This window comes from Choloepus didactylus, chromosome 5 (genome assembly GCF_015220235.1).
Source record: "Choloepus didactylus isolate mChoDid1 chromosome 5, mChoDid1.pri, whole genome shotgun sequence".
Lineage (NCBI taxonomy): Eukaryota > Metazoa > Chordata > Mammalia > Pilosa > Megalonychidae > Choloepus > Choloepus didactylus.
This window is the reverse complement of record NC_051311.1, coordinates 122,219,905-122,240,903: the sequence shown is the minus strand read 5'-3', so window position 1 is coordinate 122,240,903 and position 20,999 is coordinate 122,219,905. Positions and strand designations below refer to the sequence as shown.

General features: G+C 34.2%; 1 pseudogene; it reads left to right on the top strand.

Annotated features, from left to right (window-relative positions):
* The first annotated feature begins 17,043 nt into the window (after positions 1-17,043).
* On the top strand, positions 17,044-18,092 carry LOC119535421 (annotated as a pseudogene).
* Positions 18,093-20,999: the final 2,907 nt, after the last annotated feature.

The following is a 20,999-nucleotide window of genomic DNA, read 5'->3' as shown; positions in this document are numbered from 1 at the left end:
TATTGTTAATTAGCAATTTTTAAAATGTCAACGCTGGCCTTACTTTCAAAACTTTTACAACACAAAGGCTAGGAGGTCTAGAATGAACTGTTATTTTATCATAGTGTTAAGATGTTTCATTGTTTTTAATGTTATCTTTACTCTCAAGTGTGACCTTTTGTACCTAAAGCTTTTTTTCCTCCTGATTTGGTTCTTAGCGAGGTAATTAAAATTTCTAAGAGTCTCTTGATATTTACTGGACAGAAACATATTATTAACATAAGAAACCCTAGACGATCCTCTCCCTACATCTCCTAAAGAAGATTATAATTTGAATCTATTTCATTCCCTCCCCATTCTTTGATGAAGTCTGGGCTATTGCCAGATAGCTTTGGAATGTGGGACGCAGAATCAGAAAGACAGAGGGAGGGGAAGAAGGAGGAAGTATATGGCCTAGGGTCTGAAGAGGAATTTCTAAGAAGTTTGGAGAAAGAAGAGACTATGTGTGTAGACTGCAATGAAAGCAGAGGAAGGAGGAAAACTTTGTGTTTTTTAATGCATGTTTTCCATTAACCGATATATCACCTTCTTTACATATGAGAAAATGTGTAAAAATCTTGAAAATTGACATTACATGTAATAACTATTGCATGGTTATGTTTCTTTTAAATAAGAGTACTCTGAATCCAGTTCTTGTGGCTTTGGCTTCAATGGTGTTACATTTCCTTGTTCAAATATTAAGTTGAGCTCTGGGTTATCAGTTTGAAAACAGACTTAAAAGCTATTCCAGCTATAGCCCAGAGAAAATATAAGAGTTAAAAGGAAAATCTAAAAACTTAGTAGAAGTAAGAAGAAAATATACCAATTACTAAGCTTAGTATTAACCATAATGAAGGCCCACAGAATATAATATGGAGCTTCAGGAAGGACAGGGTTGATTTCATTTGGAAGATCACAAAAAACTTCATTGTACATTTTAGAATAGGTTATTATTAAAGGAAACATGGAGGATGGCAGTTTTACCCAAGTCAAGGTACAGAGGTCATTTGAGAAAGAACATGTAGTTTATTTTAGTGGGAATATAGAGCGAATATTACGATAATGGTAGACAGGTAAAGAAAAGTAGGCTGGAATTGAAATATAAATAGCTTTAGATATAAAGTTTAGGAGAACAAATTTCATTTGGCAGCTAATGGAGCCTTTTCAGCATGGGAAAAGAATAATTAGTGATACTTAACCATGGATTTGGTAGTGGTGTGTAGAATAGTTGCCAGATTATGGCCATATTGCCAGCTGTCTGTTCATAAGATATGTGTCTCATGCTATATATCAGTTGCAATGTTTGAATTTTGCATATGTACAATCATGACTTTCCCTAGAACCTCCTTAAATTTTCAGCTTAATTTCATGGATAACTTTGAAGAAAATGATATAAAATAAAATTAAAATCAAAATTAAATTAAATAAAAAACTTAAGACACAAATTTTGGACCTTGGAAAATGTCCCTAATTTCAACTTTCTTATCTCTAAATAGTACCATACTATTATGTACCTCATTTACGTTTTCAAGAATTAAATGTTAGTACTTTGAACTGTGCTTGATAAAAAGTAAGCAAGTAAAAAAACATTAACTGTTACATTATAGGTAGAGAACCAAAAAAAAAAAAAAAATAATAAGTTCATAATAGGACATAATAAACCAGAAACTTTCTATTTCAAAAATATAGAGAAAAATTGGTTTGTAACAGAGATCAAAAGGCTCTTTCTAATGAAAACTGAGTGTCTATCAGTAACCACTGCCCTCCTGCTACAGCAAATGAGTGCTTTGGCAAATTGAAGATGTTATCAGTCTAAAAAGCTGAGAGAGAGAATGTCTGTTTCTTATCTTCTGAAAGACTGCTATAAATAAAACATCTCTTGCAATGAGAAAAAGGCGCTTTCACAGGATGCAAAAAATCTCTAAGAAATTCTTAGCCTTTGTAGAATCCTGTCTCAGAAGCCCTAATGTAGCAATTTCTATAGGTGATTCCACGTTAATTTATCCACTAGAGAGGAGAAATATTTGGAGGTGAATGTCATCTCATCAAAACGAGGGATACTGAGAGTTCTAAATTCTCTGAAGCAGAGGACAAATGTGGTGATGTTTTAAGACTGCAAGGTAACATGCCTACATGAAATACAGGCACAAATGGAATATAAAATCACTCAAGTTCCTACTTTAGATAAAGGAAGAAAATATTGAAGACTCTGGAATAGAGTTTCAATATAACATATTGGAAGGTTTGTCAGTATAAATGTTGGTATAAGAGATTCTCAATCTACCAATATAGAGATATACTCTTGATGAAACCATAACATAAAAACACATTTTGCAGAAATAACATAATGTGATAACTTCCATCTCCAGCCTCCCACACATATACACATAAAAATGAGTAAAATGTCTGTCAAGGCTTCAAAATGGCTTTTATTATTCAAACTAATCCTTTAGCATCATTTTAGTTGTGACCTACAAATATTGTAATTTATCTTTTTAGTACAATACCCTATTTTCACTACCCTACTTAGAATTCTCTTTAGGCAATTAACCTTGTATTAGATGAAAATGCTCATCAAAGACATTCACCTTTCATCATCTGCTATATTTGCAGTTATAAATTATTTTAATTTTGGTTAAAATTCTCTTTTAATCAGGGCTATTAACAGCTACAACAGAAATGGATTCTAGATAATTAAAATTGAAAAGAAAATTATTGGAAAACCATGAATAGCCTGGAAAACTCTGGGAGAAGCAGGTTGTGAACTGAGGAACTGAGGAGCTAAGTGACCAGAACAACTATACTTATGGCTCACTAACAGAATGGTAAGGTTGTCACCACTGCCACCCCTTGGAATGAGATAACTTCTGCTGATGCCATCAGTGCAGCCATGAGGAATTCTTTACTATAATCTACCACTGATTCAGGTCCTGGGTTGAAAGGTCAAGATTGGCTTCCTAGACTACAGGCCTGACCCCTGGTAGGGAGGTGGGTGGGAAAAGTGAGCACATGGACTTCTTGCCTTCTGTAATGAAAGCCAGGCCCTGCCCCCTGCCAAGCCTCAGAGAGAGGGGAATTACTCCAACATTAGAAGGGCACAGCCAAAAAAGACAACAAATTTGCAAGGCAAGGCCATTAGCCAAATTTTATTATTTAAAAGATAAAATTATAATAATCATCATCTTTTGCTTCTTTTTTAAAACAATTTTCAAGATATTTAGTTATTAAACAATAATTTGAGGCCAAAAATCTTTGGATCTAAGTCCTTAATTTTATGTTCTCTCTCTTCCTCTCTTTATCTCATGCATGCTTTTGAAGGGAATTAGTAACATTTCTGGGTATATAAAGTCTTGTGTATCAGCCCCATCATTTAAAACAGTGTATCTAATAATCTTCCTTTTGTAATTAAATAATAATCTTAATAAGGGAAATAATAATTATTTGTGTCTCTAGATGCCAAGCCTCATCTGATAAAAATCTCTTTAGTAATTAAAGTTATTGTTTCTGGCACTGACGGCTAATTCTATGTAATATAGGCTCTATGTTCTGTGTAGTCAAGCCTGTTAGAAGCACCATAAATAAAAATTGGGGACATCCAGTTGAGATCATAATGTAAGCTCATGGATCTACTCTGCTCTCTCCAGCAATTCCCACTGGCATTTTGAAATTAAATGATAATGATAATATACTTGTTTAAACATTAACTAAATGAGTTTTTATTTATCAAATTAGAAAACATTTAAAAAATCTTAAGGTTAAGTGTTAGTGGGGATGTTGGTAAATAAGAATAGTTGTATGTCCCTGACAGCTGTTTTTAAGCCAGTAAAATATTTCTGGATGCAGTAGGCAATATAATAAAAGTGTCCATACACTTCGAACCAGCAATGTCACTTCTTCAAATTTACTTTAAGGAAATCAGAAGAGGAAAATATATGTAATTGAACAAGAATTTTCACTGTCTTACAATTTATATTAGGGGAAAACTCGAGACAAAATAACTGTCCAAAACTGTGGGATTATGTCAAAAATTATATGACTGATTGGAGATGAGTATTTAGATACTAAAAATCATGTTTTCTTAGACTATTTAAGGATGTGGGAAGCTGCTCTAGCTGTAACACTAAGTTACTTGTTTTTTTAAAGGTATGCTCTTATTCAACAGATAGTTATTGAGAAGCTAGGATGTCCTGCAAGAACTGCTCTAATTGCTGAGGTTATATACAACAGTAAGCCCTACAGACGATCATGCTTGCCCTCATGGAGCTTACATTATATCTAATGGAGACCCAAAGTCTCTCTCTCTACTATGCACCACAGACCACACACATACACACACACACACATTCACACAGCATGTCAGATGGTGAAGTACTATGGATAAAAATAAGGCTGGGGCAACATGGAATGACAAGGTCAAAGAGATGCGTGGTGTTACAATTTTCAAGTAGACTGTCAGAGAAAGCCTTCCTGAAAAGTTGGCATTTTGAATAGGTGAGAACAGGAATGAGGCACAAGGTTATCAGAGGAAAGAATTTTCCAGTAGAGGAAAAAACAAAAGCAAATGTGAGGATTAATATATTCAGACATACTATTTGAGGTGATGTGCAAGTTCAGGGATGATTTTTTTTCCATATTGTCCCTAACAAATCCAAATAAAACAAAAATATTCTTTGAGTGGTTGAGGTAATTAATAGCTTTTTCCCATTCTATTTTGACAATTTGCAATAAAATAAGGATGTGTAAAAATAAAAAAATAAAAGCTTACTTGTTGTACATATCTGTACTAATCTTGTATACTTTGGGAAAAGCAGGCAAACTTGAGAAAAATGTCTAGATAATAAAATAAAAGCCTTTCTATTAATAATATTCAGTAACAAAAACCCTCAGAGAAAAATCTGTAAAAATCTTTTAAAATATAACATTAATCTTATCTATGGTTTCCTTGGCTCAGAATAATCTAGGAATGAAAACATACTCTTTTTCCACACCATTTCAATAATTTGGGAAGTAAAACACATTACAGGTTTACTAAGTAACAAGATTTTTTAAAGTGTTTTATGAGAAATAAGCTTTCTTTTATTAATCATACATCATTAGCTCAAATTACACCAAAGCATATGTTTTGAGACTATTATTTTACCACCAGCATGGATATTTTATTGAATGTTTCCTTGAGGTAAATTTTGCAAAATGATTTTCAGTAGCAGGAGCATTCAGTGTTGTTCTGAGAGGGCCTGCAATGTGTCACTCAGCATGTTAGTACTGGCTAACAATTTTGCCTGACTGAGGCCAGACCAAACCAGCACTGGCACTGTACCTGGCCAGGAAAGCCTGCAAATCATTATCAATGAAGTTCTATGTGTGTTTTCTATTTTAAAGTCATTAAAAAGATTTGAAGAAGATGATTCTATTTTAGTCCAGTGTTCTCCAGCTGTATTGCATTTCATGCTTTGAGGGCATAATCATTGAAAGGTTACCCACTATCTGATGGGCCACAAACATCCCCTTGTTACCCTAAAACTTAACTTTGTAGCTACGTAAGTGTTACTGAGCTAATTACTTTTTATTTCAGTAGCATTAGAATTAAGTGTGTTTTTAAATGCTGCATACAAATAGGTATACTTTAATTGATAAATTTGTATTATTACAAATACACATGTATTGCTTAATTTTCTGCTAGTAAACTATTCCTCATCAATTTTGCCTGAGAGGCAATATTGCAAAGTGGTTAAAAGCACTCAAGACTGTCAGGTACAGCTGTGCAGGTTGTGTGTTGCTCAACTCCTGAGAATTATGCCACTATGTGGCCTTAGAACTGACTTTTGAGGAAAGGTAAGAAGCAATGGGTCCAAATCCCAACTATGATAGTTTCCAGATTTGTGAACTTATCTGTATGTGATTAACCTCTTTAAATAATGGATAATAATATTAACTCCTTCACAGTAATATTGGAAGGGTTGATTGAATTAATACAAGTAAAGTAAATAGAAAAGTTCTTAAGAGATGGTAAGTAAACAAAAAATGTGAACAATTTTTATTCTGCTAGTCATCTTTTCAAAAATATGAGATTGTGAATGTGATAATTACAATCTCAATTGACTAATTTCCTTAGTCCTTTCTCCATCACAACTGACTTACAATAAATTTTGTTTAATTAACTTTTCTCTTGTGTATCAAATTTTCATATGCAGATTAAAACAAAGCCAAAGTGGTTCAGGGTCTGGAATAATGTGTCCAACAGATGATGTAAAAGTATACCAGAATTTTAAATCTCATGTGATCTGTGGAAAAAATGAATGCTCATAAATATAAAATACACTGTTTGGACAGCATTTTATTTATGGGAAGTTGACAATCAAATGTCTATTAGAATAAAAGAGGAATACTATCTTTAGCTAGTTAGAAAATAGAAAGTAGTTTCTCAAATGTACCAATAATATGTCTAATCTTCTGGTAAACTCTGTCTTTGTGAGAGAATTGTGGTTTTGGCCAAAGTCACTGAATAATTACAAACCAAGGAGTGAATATTAGGCGATATTTAAAATAATTCATAATGATCAATAATGACAAAGGAAAAGAAAAATGTGCATGTAGTTAAGGGTCAGAATTGAGTACATTTTAGAGTTGATTTCATAAACCATTACTAGATTTTTTTATAAATATGTTCTCAAGAAGTCATTAGCTTTGATTTTTCAAGGTGCAAAAGCAAACAGGATGACACTAGTAGTTGTGAATGCATTATGTTACATAAACCAAGCTGTTTTCTGATGTTATATATTTATAATTTTAATTACTTAAAAAATTTCTAGTGTCATGCTAAATATATGAGGTGAAAATAATGATATTTGTAACAGTAATATCATAACATAAATAATATTGTTTTAGTTCAGTTTTCAGAGACATTATTTCAGTCACTGTCAAAGGCCCTTTAGCTTTGACTCTGCAGATGTAGGTTCTCTGGGCAATGGACATATGTTTTCCATTAACACAATGGATTTATAATTTGAAAGTGGATATAAATAACATTCATTATTTTATTTATCAAATATTCACCAGATGCCTTCTAGACCTGGCATTATAAAGATTAAAACATTGATTGTTATAATTCGGATGGACTGTACGGTATGTGAAAATATCTCAATAAAATTGTATTAAAGGAAAAAAAAATACTGAATTTTCTTTTTTCCACATATAGTCCAGCAGGGAAAAAAATGTGGAAATTTTTATGTTATGAAATAGGTGTTTATATGTATGAGTAAAACAACCTAGAAGAAAGACTTAAATAAGCTTAGATGAATCAGAAAGGGCTGGGGAGTGGCAATTTTTGAGTTAATCTTTACCTGGGAAACCATATACTTAGGGTCCAAATCTGAACCATACTCAGACTGAGACAGCTTCAGCACAGCAGCAGCTTCTAGAAGCTGTTTGAAGATCAAGACAATTACTTTATCTATCAAGTAAGATTGATGCCTCCTTCCAGGACCCTTCCCTAAGCACTAAGCACGAAGTACAGTTCTAGGAAATGACTTTGTATGTAGTCATTAATTTTGTTCTTTTTGTATGAGCCTGCTCAAGGCAGTGTCAGGTTTAAGACCCCTAGAGAGAAGAATTTCCAAACTTGTAGAGCACATAGATGCCTCCGTCCATGCTAAAGATACCTAGAGTCACACCCAAAAGGAGAATCAAGCACTTATCTTTCTTGCACTGTGTGTCAAACAATACAAAAATTATTTTCTGCTTCATGAGCTACTATCCAGTAAACTAGGAGAAAAATTGAGTCACAGATACTTATTTCTTTTTTTACATACTGGAACTTGTGCTGCTTAGCATTAGTCACCTCTAACGAATTGTCGAGTACACCAAAAGATAAAAGCCAGGAGAATTTGGAGATGGGGAATCAATTTGTGGTTCTAGTTAGCACTGGTGTTTGAATAAGGGAAAAATCTTGAAACAAATTTCTAAGTGAAAACATGCCTTATATGCTTGACAAGATCCTGCTAGGATACTACAAAATACTACAATTGATATCATCAAATCTTCCCTTTTCCATACCAGTCTCATAACATCTAATAATAGTTTCCTTTCTGTCTATAATGTGACTTGACTTTCTGAAGCAGCTCATAGTGTTTTCTCTTCAAGTCTGTAAGTATTTACATATTGACTTAAATCCTCTCTCATGCTGTTCAGAAAGAAAAAACAAAGAAGCATTTTTTTTTTCAGCGAGTGATCTTTTCCCCAGATGGCATTAAGATTGAGTTCAAGCCAGCCTACCACCTATGTGGATAGTTCTTTTTGTTTTTGTGGGGTTTTTTGCACAATTTATTTTTTTATCTTTCTCATAAAAGATTTGCTAAGCAGTGTTTGTACATACAAAGGAAAATAACAGAAAAATTCAAATGATGAAATAACTAAAAATATTATTAACATTTTCGGGTTTTTTTCCTCTTTGAAGTTTATTTTAGAGCAGTGGAAAAAAACAAGTAAATGATTCCACTGAAGGAGGATATCACTATTACAACTTATTGTTACATGCATTATGTAACTGGATAGCAAATCAGAGCAAATTTTGGAATCTAAAATAATAATAATGATTTGAGTTTTCATCTATTTTGCTTCTACTATACTGCATGCTTAGTAAATAGGAGACACTAGTAAATGAATTGAAAAGAAAGACTTAATGAATTAGTTAATTAACTAATACATAAACCATGAGGATTATCAGGGACCTTTCCTTTCTTATGTGCCAGATCTTGAATAAGATATTCAGTGAATCTTTATGAGGAAGGGAGAAGCAGTAATGACTTTGCCATCATTTTTAGCAGAGAACAAGTATAAAAATTTAGGAGACTTTCCTATAACAATTAAGGATTTGTTAGAAGGGTGACTCTCATCTCTCTGGCAGGATATTAAAAATACTAAGAAATAAAGAAAAGGAATAGATGTGAAAGATTTCCATGAATGAAGAGTTCTACATGGGGAAAGTTTTTAAAAACAGTTAAATACAGAATTAAGTCAAAATGGATAAAAATATGATATTTAAACTAGAAAAGGCCCATATTTATTCTTTTTTTCTTTAAATAAAATTAATAAGGCAATAATAATTTGATGACAATAACCTGAGTTTGGGAAATATGGAAAAAAAGGCTGGGAGGTATGGAAAAAAATCCAAATTAATCATCTTTCATAGGAAAAAATCACACTTTCATCTTGTGACATTGAACTCTCACTTTTATAGGATGTTGAAAGGGCTTTTCCCTAGTGTCTTATAAGTTTGACCATGGCCCAAGGTATAGGGCAAGGTAATGCCACAAACCCAATGTTGCAAATTGATCTGCCAATAATCGGGGCAGGCCACTCAAAACTCACTAGCTCCACTACCACTAGCCAGCACTTAGCCTCCTCTCCAGTCCCAAAGGGGGACTGTCCGGAACAAAACAAGAGGAAGGACCCAACTCATGGTGAGTACAGTGTCATGTTAAGAAATTCTTCCAAGTCAAAGGGGTGTGATGGGATTCTAAGGAAACCACTCAGAAAATCCAGGGGTGTCTACAAATTAGGGGGCAGTCATTTGGTCAGCTGCTTGTAGAGCAGGCTTTCTGTTTCAATACCATGTCCCCCACAGCACAGACAATGGGCCTTGTTGTGAGAAGGCAAAGGTCAGCCAAGGAAGAAAATTCATCAAAATGTTAAAAGTGGCTATCTCCTCAGTGTTTGGATATTAGAAGCTTTGAAAGAAAAATATGTATTTTCCTTTATTTAAAATGATTTTGGCAATAAACACATATTTTTTCTGTATGCAAAGCCAGATCAAAAATATGGAAAATATTTTCTTAAACTTAAGAAAACACTCACTTTGTTGTCCTTCCCTTTTCACTTATAATCTATTATTTTTAATAAAATACTTTTAATCTGCCCCATTGGAAAATCGTTGACTTAAGGACTATTGAAAGTAAGAGAAAATGTGCTTATTTATTTGTAATAAAGCTGTTTGTATAAATATTTAATTTAGTAGTATTAAAGCATCAAGCATTCATTGGTATTATAATTTAAAAATTGAGACTTCAGGTGATTTAAGCTTTTGCAGATCCTTCTAATTAGTATGTTAATCAAAATTAGAGAGAAAGTGAACAACTACATTTATATTAATTGATTACATACATGAAGTACAGTTAAGTGACTCAATTCCTTTTCACAAGTTAATTGGATGACATGGTAAAAAACAAGTAACTGGAGTTATGACCTCAAGATAGTAAATCATACATCCCCGTGAATGTCCCCCAGTAGAGACAGCTAAATAAAAGGGCAGCTCCAACTCTCTTGGACTCTGGAGGATGGCAGACTGGAGAAGGACTCAACTAATGCTGCACTGGAACAAAAACCAAAAACTGAAGAACAGCAGAACAAATTTATCATTCCAGTCCTGAAATCCAGGCTCGGATCTGCAGTTTATGCATCTCACAGTCTCATAGTGGCGCCTTCCCAGCCAGGCAACTTCTACTGTGGTCTTTGATGACTGATCCACCCACAATAGCAATTTAGCAACCCACACACATTCAAACACAGGGACCTGGGGCCACACAGACTTGTAACGCACTTAGCAATCTGCACATGTGCAGTCAACGTAGCTACCTGAAACTAGAGTGACCCATGATGGAACTTTCGGCAAGCTGTGCACACTCCCAACCCATACCCTATTTAATTGCTGGTGCATTTAAATGAAAATATCAGGTGTCTTGCTACCATCTGGGTCAGAGGTGGGCAGACTCAGGGAACAGGTCATGATCTTCTTACCCAGAAGTTACCAGAGGCAGAAAAGCTGCCTCTGACAGGAAGAAGAAAGAGCTAGCAAACTAAAAGACAGGACAATCAAAATCATATAGACTGAAAAGCAGACAGAGAAAAGAATGAAAAAAAGTACAAAAAGCCTAAAGGACCTGTGGACAACATGAAGCATACCAATGTATGTACTATGGGAATTTGAGAAGTAGAGGAGAAGGAAAAAGAGGCAGAGAGAATATTTGAGAAAATAATGGCTGAAAAATTCCCATATCTGATAAAAGACATAAATATAAATATTTGTGTCTTTCATGCTCAACAAAATCCAAATAGGATAAACCCAAACAGACCTAATCCAAGACATAGAATATTCAAAATGTCAAATGCCAAACATAAAGAGAGAATTCAGAAAGCAGCAAGAGAGAAGCAATTCATCACATAAAGGGATTCTCAATAAAATTATGGGTAATTTCTCATCAGAAAATACGGAGGTGAGAATATAGTGATGTGACATATTTAAGGTACTGAAAGAGAAAAACTGTCCGTCAAGAATTCTTTATTTGGCCAACTGTCTTTCAAAAATGAGGGAGAGTTTAAGACACAGTTAAGCAAAAACTGAGAGTTTTGTGTGTGTGTGTGTGTGTGTGTGTGTGTGTGTGTGTGTGTGTGTGATTTTTGTTTGTTTTTTGTTTTTTTGTCAGAGACCTGACCTACAAAAAATTCTAAAGGGGGTTCTTCAGGTTGAAAGGAAAAGACAGTACACAGTTGCTTGAAGCAGTATGAAGAAACAAATATCTCCAGTAAAGGTAACTACATGATAAAATGCAAACCCCAGGAGTATTGTATCCTCAATATTTAACTCAACTCTGTTTCCTATAAGGTTTAGAATATAATTGAATAGAAAATAATCATATTTCTATGTAATAGATATGCAAAACATAAAGAGGTAATATGTGACAAGAATAACACAAAGAGGTAGAGTGGAGAGGTATGAGTAGAGACTGTGTATGTTACTGAAGTTGAGTTTGGTATCATTTAGAATTAGTAAGTTATAGACTTGGGTTGTTTAATATAAACTCCATATATAATAGTTTTTTGTCTGCTAGAAAAAATAACATACAATGGGTTGACTTAACAACAGGAATTTATTGGCCCATGGTTTTCAGAGGCTAGAAGGCTTGTTTTCTCCTAGGGTCAGAATCTTCTGGCTGGCCAGCAATCTTTGGCATTCCTTGGCTTTTCTCTTCCATGGCAATGCAAATGGCAGCCTCTCCTCCTTTCTCTTCTGAGTCCCATTGACTTCCAGCTTCTGGCTTCTCCCCGTAGCTTTTCATCTAGGTCCAAGTTCCTTCACTTTTAAGGATTTCAACCGTATCAGATTACTGCCCACCCCCTTTCTGTTTGGGCACACCTTAAATAGTCACATCCTCAAAGGTCCCATTTACAAATGGGTTCTGCACCAGGGGTTGCAACATGAACATGCCTTTTGTGGGGGACACAATTCAATCCCCAACACCAAGGTAACTGCAAAAAAGACTTTAAAATATATACAGAAACAGCAATGAGAAAGGGATCAATCAGCTACATTACAGAAGAGCAATTACACACAACAGAAAGCTGCAATGAAGGAAAATAGAGGAAAAAAAAAAAAAAGATGTAAGATGTAAAAGAAACAAAGGACAAAGGGACTAAAGTAATCTTGCCTTACCAGCACTTCCACTGAGTATTGGTGAGGATGCAGAGAAAAAGGACACTTACACACTGCTGGTGGCACTGGTAGAAGGATGAAGCCACTGTGAAAATCAGTTTTGGGGGGTGGGGGGAATATAGGAATTCTGTGCTTTCTGCATGATTTTTGTCTGGAAACCTACAACTGCTTTAATAAAAATTAAAAAAGAAAAATCAGTGTGGTGATTCCTCAGAAAATTGAAAATAAAATTACCACATGACCAAGCAATCCCACTTCTTGGTATATACTCAAAAGAATTTTTATACTCAAAAGAATGTTTATAGCAGCATTATACACACTAGCCAAAAGGTGGAAGCAACCTGGATACATGGATATGTATATGATGGAATATTATTCAGCTGTAGAAAGGAATGAAGTTCTGATGCATGTGCAACATGGATGCCCCTTAAAGATATCATGTTGAGTGAAATAAACCAGACACAGAAAGACAATTATTGTATGCTCTCACTTACCTGAAATACCCAGAAGAAACAAACTTCATAGAAACAGACAGTGGTTTATAGGTTACCAAAGGCATGGAGGGTGGGGCAGGAGGAGGGTCTTATACCTTAATGGCGAATAGTTTCTGTTCGAAATGATGAAAAGGAGGGGTTGGTGATGATAGCCCAATAGTGTGAGTATAATTAATACTACAGGGTTATACACTTGAATATAGATAAAATGGAAAATTTTGTGCTCCATATCAGTTGCTACAATAAAAAGTAAAAAACAAACCAACAGTTGTACTGGCTGGATATTCTTCAGTACACATTAAGTGCCAAAGAATGGACAGTTTCTATTTAAATAAGTATTTATCAAATTTACTAGTTTCTACTGCATATATACTATGTATTTTTTTTCTTTTCCAGAATGGATGCACAATACAAATAATTAAAGGACAAAACTTTATCACCTACTAAATGCAGCATATTGTTTTGTATTCAAAATGATGAATAAGAAATTTATCTCTCCCTCAAGGTGTTTCCAAATCTGTAGGGACATCATACAAAAGAGAGGACAAGATCCCTATTTCAGATTTTATGAGATAATATTTGAATGAGGCCAAGCCCTCAAAGGCCATTGAAAGACAAGCAAGAAATACATCCAAGATGATTTGGGAATGCTTGAATACTATGATAGGAACACTATATGTGACATCTCAGTTAACCTCAATAACTCTGCAAATTAAGCATTATCTTACTCATTTTACCAATAAGGGAAATGACTTAAATGGATTAAATAATTTTACCCAAAATCATATATTTGGTTAGGATTTAATCTTTTTTCCTAGGGCTCCTTCCACTCTGCCTCCCCAGTTCATAAAGGAAAAGTGTCTTTAAGATAAACCAGGTGGCTTTTCCCGCCTCCTTTTGCCATCCCTACCTCTGTCTTCAGTATGGCTGACATCTTAGAAACCCTTCAGAGAAGGGAAATAATGGCAACTGAATTTTGTACATAACTTTTTAATAAAAGCATTCTTGTGACAAAAACTGGAAGTGATGGTGGTGGGAAATGTGAATAGGAAAAGAAAAAGATTTTATTAGCATCATAAAATAACATTTGAGGAGTATGGTAAAATGAAAACCTATAGAAGCATGAATGAAAACATGACAGTAAAATGAAGCAATATTTAATGTAAATAGGAAAATGGTGATTTAAATCATGACTTCCTCCTAAGATTAAATGAATATAATTACCCTGATCACATGCCTGTTAGTCTTTCATGAATAGAAAAAAATAAAACTACATTTGCACATTTTAATTGGTTGACCCAGGAATAAAACCTGGCTCAGTCTTTAGAGATGATATATCCGTATTAGGATTTTTAGTGAATGGATGCCCCTACAAGTACGAATCAAAAGGATTAATGCATTATGAGTGGACTTTCCTTTGCCCCCTTTCGGTTCAACAACGATCAAACATACTAATGAGCAGTTGATAATAGCCATCTGGGGAATAAATGCTCAATGGTGACCTTTAACTGTGTCCTAGCAGATAAAAAGAGAATGCAAGGTAAATTTTTCTTAGCAATTACTTCTTTTAATCATTTCTTGTATTTAATTATTCATAGATTTTTTTAAAAAGAACAAAGTTTATAAATGGAATGGATCTTCAAGATAATGTGATCTAGCCCCTTCTCCTAAATATATACAGAAAAGTTTTAATTTTAAGTTGATAGCCAGTGTAGACACTGGGAAATTGGGGTGACATAGTTTTGAAGACCGGCACTAATTAAATGCTGAGCTCTTTGATGCAATACCATCTGCAGGCTGTGCCGTAGCTCCTGCTGGTCTCCAGAGGAGGGTGACCTATTTGACATTGTAAGTGTTTCCATCTGTGGGTTGAGGGAAGCTGTTTACTACCAGTTCTGGCAACTAACTGTGCCTCAAAGACCAATTTAAAGGAGACGCCCTTTGTTCAGAGATATAACTCAAATTCTGGGCCCCAAAGGGGAAGAAAAACTGGAAAATGTTCCTGAGAAACTCACAGACAGATATATTGCTTTGTTAATTCTAAACTAACAAAGAACCAAACCTCTAGCCAGAAGAGGTCCTAAAATCTGTCCTTTACCTGCACAAGGTGGAAAGATTTCACTGGAAATTATTCAATGCAAATTCTTGTCTAGGCTTGAAGGATGATATATAGCAAGTTAGGAATGCTTTAGTAAGGATTTACTATGCATAAGCAATGGGCTAAGACTATGGGGGCTGCACAGATCAGCAAGAAATGGTCTTTCTTTTTGGATAGATTGTGATAATCATTATAATACAGTGATGATAATGATGTGCATAAACCATATTTTCTAATGTAACAAATATATAGAATATTGGACAGAATGTAGAATATGTAAATACAAAATAAAGCACATCGAGAGACTAGACTTAACACTTTGTATGGCCATCTGGATACAGTTATACAGATTCATCCTCATTTAATGATAAATTGTTTTGTGTAGGAACCATTGTTATTGTTTTGGGTTTTTTTTTGTTTTTTTTTTGCTTTGTTTTTTACTCTAGATTCCCATGGTGTTTTGTGTAGGATATTGAAGAAAGAGAATGCTTCATCCAAGCAGAATGGAATTCGTATAATTAACGGAAATGGGTCTGTTTATTTTTAAGGATATGCAGATAGTTTTTAAAAATGAAGTATATTCTTTGAAATATCCTTTTAATAGTCAAGCTTATTTAACATTATAATCTATAACATTAAAATTAATCTAAGTTTACTCTTATGTGTGCTTAGATATTTCTAACTTCCAAAACTAGGCTGCACAAAAAAACAAATTCTAGTTGTTAGAAAGAAAGTAAAGATGAGGAAGAAGAGGGTGATCAAAAGTGGAGCATGCATGAGGCAGAAGTTAAAGAGGAGGGGAAAGAATAAGAAACAACAAGAGGAGAAAAGTTGAGAAGGATGCAATAGAGAAGAAAGCAAGTGACAATGAGCAAAGGAGAAAGGAGTGGAAAGAAGAAGAGGAACAGAGAGGAGAAGATGGGCAGAGAAGAGAAGAAAGACAGGTTTTGTGGAATCAGTGGAAAAGAAGGGAAGAGGTGGGAATAAAGATGAAAAAGAAAAGGAAAAAGAAGACTGAGGGAAGGCAACTACATAAAAGGATACTTTACAAGAACATAATCCAATTAAATGGATGACCTAAAAGCACTGTAAGATCCTTTGCACAGAAAAACCTTTATCCATTACATTGAACAAATATAACCAATCCCTGAAACACTTTCTGAGAAATCTAGATTTGAAGTTAAAAGCAAATCATTCTTAAATTATCTAAGACCATTCTTAAAGCATATATAATTTTTGAAAAGTACTCCAAATTATAAACAAATCCTTTTTTAGTTTGATTTGCATGCTAAAATGTATTTTCTTCATCACTACGTAATGAGTAGCTAATGAAAACTACGTGTTAAAATTGCAAAGCGAGAACTGCAATTAATAAGATATGAGCATATTTTTTCTTATAGGATAAAAAATGGAATTTAATATAGATCATGTCTTGTTCTAGGAAGACCCAGTTAATTGCATCCTTTTAATTCTTGAAATGTAAGGTTGGAATGCACCTACATTTCTAGAGTAGAAAAGAACACCTCTAAGTGCCAAGGTCCTAGTTTGAAGGTGCTTTGGGGGAGTTGAGGTCACTACCACAGTTTTATATTTGCATCTTCATATTTAATAGAGGACATAAAGTGAGACATGGACCTTTGAAGTTCAAAGCTTTTAAAACATTTCTGATGAATAGAGGTGTTCCCATTCGAGAACAGACTATAGGGAAAAAACATTGGGAAGGGAGGACTCTTAAAAAGATAAGGGAGGGGAACGTTTGAGCTGGAACGCTAGTTACAACACCAGGGTCTATGACTTCAGAGTTGAGTGCAATTTTGGGTGCAGCTATGACAGATGACAGAATCCCTCCCAATGAGCACCCTGGCCATGAGCACCCTGGCCTTGAGGAAAATAACTACCTGGGGCTAAACAGAAATAGTTGACCACTAAGAGCAAGTAGTGGTAGCAGGATGGCTGTACCTCTGAATGATCTTGAGCATGGCACCAATGCCAGCCCTGCTGATGAAACTTCAATCAGGGACAATGAAGAGCACCAACACAGAGCAGTAGGTTGAAAGTTACTCCTTGAAACCATTCAATGCCAAAACCTTGCCTTCCAGTGAAGGACCACGTGGCTTATACTTACTTACTAACTGCTGCCAATAACCATACTTACAGATGCTGCCAAAAGCAGATGACTTTAAAAAAGAAGACATCATCATATGTATTGCCATGTGACAGAAAAGCCAAGGACCAAGAATCGCCTGCAGCCAGCTCTAGAATGCCACTATCTTTGGGAAGAAAATATTATCTTGCTGACACCTCAATTTGGACTTCTCCTAACCTCAAAACTCTCCAGGTCAAGACCCATAACCAAAGCAGTAAAAGGTCAGTCACAGCAGAACCCATAGTCAGTCTCAATGTAGAGAATGATAGAAAGTTGAAGAAAAGGAGAAAAGAGGAAAGAAGGCTAAAAGGAAAGACAATGAATTGTACAATATCACCTGTGGAGAATCTGGAACTATCAAAGCTGGATTAGAACTTCTGCCATCAGCTACATAGGCCAAAGCCAGATTATAGCTGGTCCTTGAAGCTGCAGCAAAAATTGATGAAGCATTGAAAGTCAAAGAAAGAAATGAGGAAGAAGCAAAAAGGAATAAAAGAAGAAGACCAAGCCATCCTGGAAAAACAAGTAAAAAGAGTAAAAGAAATCAAAGTCATTGAAAGTGATTCTTTTGATTAGTAGACATTCAGATAAACTAAAGACATCAAAAAGCCAGTGGAACTTGGTGAAATAAAGCTTGTAACTGAAACATCAAGACCAACATTAGTAGTTGCTGATCTACCTGTGCTGAGAAATAAATAGACCTAACAGCATCTCTCCCACTGTCAAGTACCAAGACTGCAATTCTCTGGTCCATCCAAATTTATGTTTTGAGAAAGTTGATGCTGAGGAAAACGGATTCAAGCAATTAATTGTTCTCCAACAAGAAAGGTTAAGGGTAGTCCTGTGGCCTAAGGAATATATGTATGGTTAAATTGACAGTAACCTTTGACATCTAGGGTTTTAAAGCCCAATATTAACTTTTTAACTCTTAGAAAATAATTTTGCTGAGTTATATAAAAAAGTAATCTTATTCATTCTTTTCTCATTTATGTAGTTTTGAATATTTTATTTGAACTGAATTGGACATTTTGAATATTAAAACTAGTGTAAATTTTTAAAATGCAAGAAAATGTCATGCCATTAATAAAACTAATCATTACAATAATAAAACAACAAAGAACATGACAAAATGTTAAGCTTAAGTAGTACCAGACCTGGTAGATTATGCTGGGAGTGATAGCAAAGTGACAGGAGAGAAGGTAGAGGAAGAGTTAGGAAGCAAGCTAGCTTGCAGATCACAGAGCAGGAGAAGCAGAGGGCCTGGGGAGGGAGGGTGGATGAGGGAGGGTTTGAAAGATTGCAGGTTAGGTCTGGGTGAGAACCACAGAACAATGAAGGGACATACTCAGGGATTTGCAGTCTCTCCCAGCATAAATTACCAGACAAACAGAATGCTTAGCTACAGCTTCCTGGAATAATACTGGGCCTCTTGGCAGTTTGTGGATGTGCCATAATATTTTGAATATAAAAATTATGACTTTAATCATTTTTTTTGCCTTAAAGTCTATTTTTCTAATATTATTGTTAAAAATTTTCTAATTATTAGTATTTAATTTCAAACTCTCTGTCATTTTATGTATTTTGTAAACAGCATATGGCTGGATTTTTAAATTGTAATTCATTCTGATCATCTATCATTTATATACCCACAATAACCAGTTCAAAGATGAAATAAATTACTCCCTTTACAAGAGCCACTAAAAGAATAAAATAATCTCTAATACACTTACAAAGATATCTTCTAGATCTGTATGAAGAAAATGTGAAAATGCTACCAGAGGACTGTAAAGAGACCTAACACCAACCAGGTTTCTGGATATAAAACATGAATTGTCTCAGAATTATTCTCCAAGTTTTAGGCACTCACAAAAAATACTAAAAACACATATTTTGGGAACAGCTAAACTAAATGATTTTAAATTCCATGAGAGAAAAATATTAAAGCATAAAAACACAGGCTAAACTTTTGGTAAAAGAAGAATAGACCAAACAAAGAATTATATAATATTGCAATGGTGCTGGTACATTAAAGACAGTCTAGAAAGTCCTGAAAGAGATTCAAATACATATAGGATTACAGTTTGTATATCAAATCAGTGGGGAAAGTAATTATTATTTAATAATTATTGTTGTGCAAATTAGGTAATCACCTTTAAAAAATATTAGATCCTTACCTCACATTTAATGGAATCTTCAAAACAACAATATTAAACCCCACTCTAGGGCTGAAACACCACCTTTCCACTTGAAGCATCAGAGATGGTAACACAGTAGATATGGGATGATTTCACTGGTAAATATGCCTGACCACTTTTCCCCCTACTTCCAACGTTCCATGGCTGTTAATCAATAGGTACCTCACCTAAGATCTATTTTCTCCTAGACTCTTGGCATTTTGTGCTATATACCTCCTTTTTGCTTTCTGAAATTCCCCTAAGGATCAGGGCCCTTATGTATATATATGGTGCTCAAAGATATTGCCTCACTGATTATCCAGCAAATTTTTAGATTCCATCACTCCTAACAATGCCCTAATTATATGACAATCATTAAATGAGAACTAAATGTACTAAAATTAAAGGGAGTATGTGACTGAGAGGCAAATTAACTTTTTAAAAGACAATACCTTAAAGAAAATAAAAAACAACATAAGGCATAACCGCAGACTGACCATGAGAAAATGTTAGACAAACCCAATTTGAGGAACACTCTTCAAAATGCCTGACCAATACTCTTCAAAAGTCTCAAGGACATGAAAAAGAAGGAACAACTGGGAAACTGTCACATCTTAGAGGAGACCATAGAGACATGACAGTTAAATGTAACATCACATCCTGGAATATATTCTGGAACAGAAAAAGGGCCTTATTGGAAAGACTGGCTAGATCTGAATAAAGTGTGTTGTAAAACACATAAACAAACAAAAACTCTAAATAAATACCCAACTAACCTCTAGTGAAAAACATAAGTAAGAAATGCCCATTGTTGATCACTTTGAAAATATACAAATATATAAAGAAAAACATCTGAATAACCCATAGCATAATTATTCATATAAAACTATTTGAAATAATTTTTGTGATTTCTCTCACACAAACAAAAGTGTTTTTTACATTGTTAGTATCATAAGTTGAATCCTGTTTTGTAATTAACATGTAGCATGAATATTTTATTTATCAAACTTAATAATATAATTTGAACCCATTTAACACATTTAAAAATATTTATACATGTATAAATGTGTAAATATTACATATATCTAAATAAATTTGAGACACTGTACGTGATTGCAGAAGTTCCTGTGTGTTTGTGTGTTTGTATTTGTATGTATGTGTTTGTTTAAATCTTGGAGAGTTTCAGTTTATGGGTTTTTTTAACTTTCTTTAGTGTTGATTTTGTTTGCATCCAATTTAAGTTTTAATTCTATAATATATATTTTTAACATTCTTGAATTTTTTATTTTACTCACCTCTTTTTTTATCTCAATCTATATTTATATATCAGATCTTTAATACCATCTTTACTTGTCCTTATAAATTTCTGGTCTGGGTTCATTATAACCAATGTCCTTTTTTCTGCATCCAATATTGAGAATATTTTAAAGTTGCTTTCTAAAATGAACATTTTCTTAGTGTTTTAGAGTAATATCTCCCTTCTTATGTACTGCAGGTATATTTTATGGAAACCTTGGTGTTTTCTTCTTTACTCATCTTTGAACAAGTAGGTATATTTGCCACCAGATGGAGTGGATGGCTTACT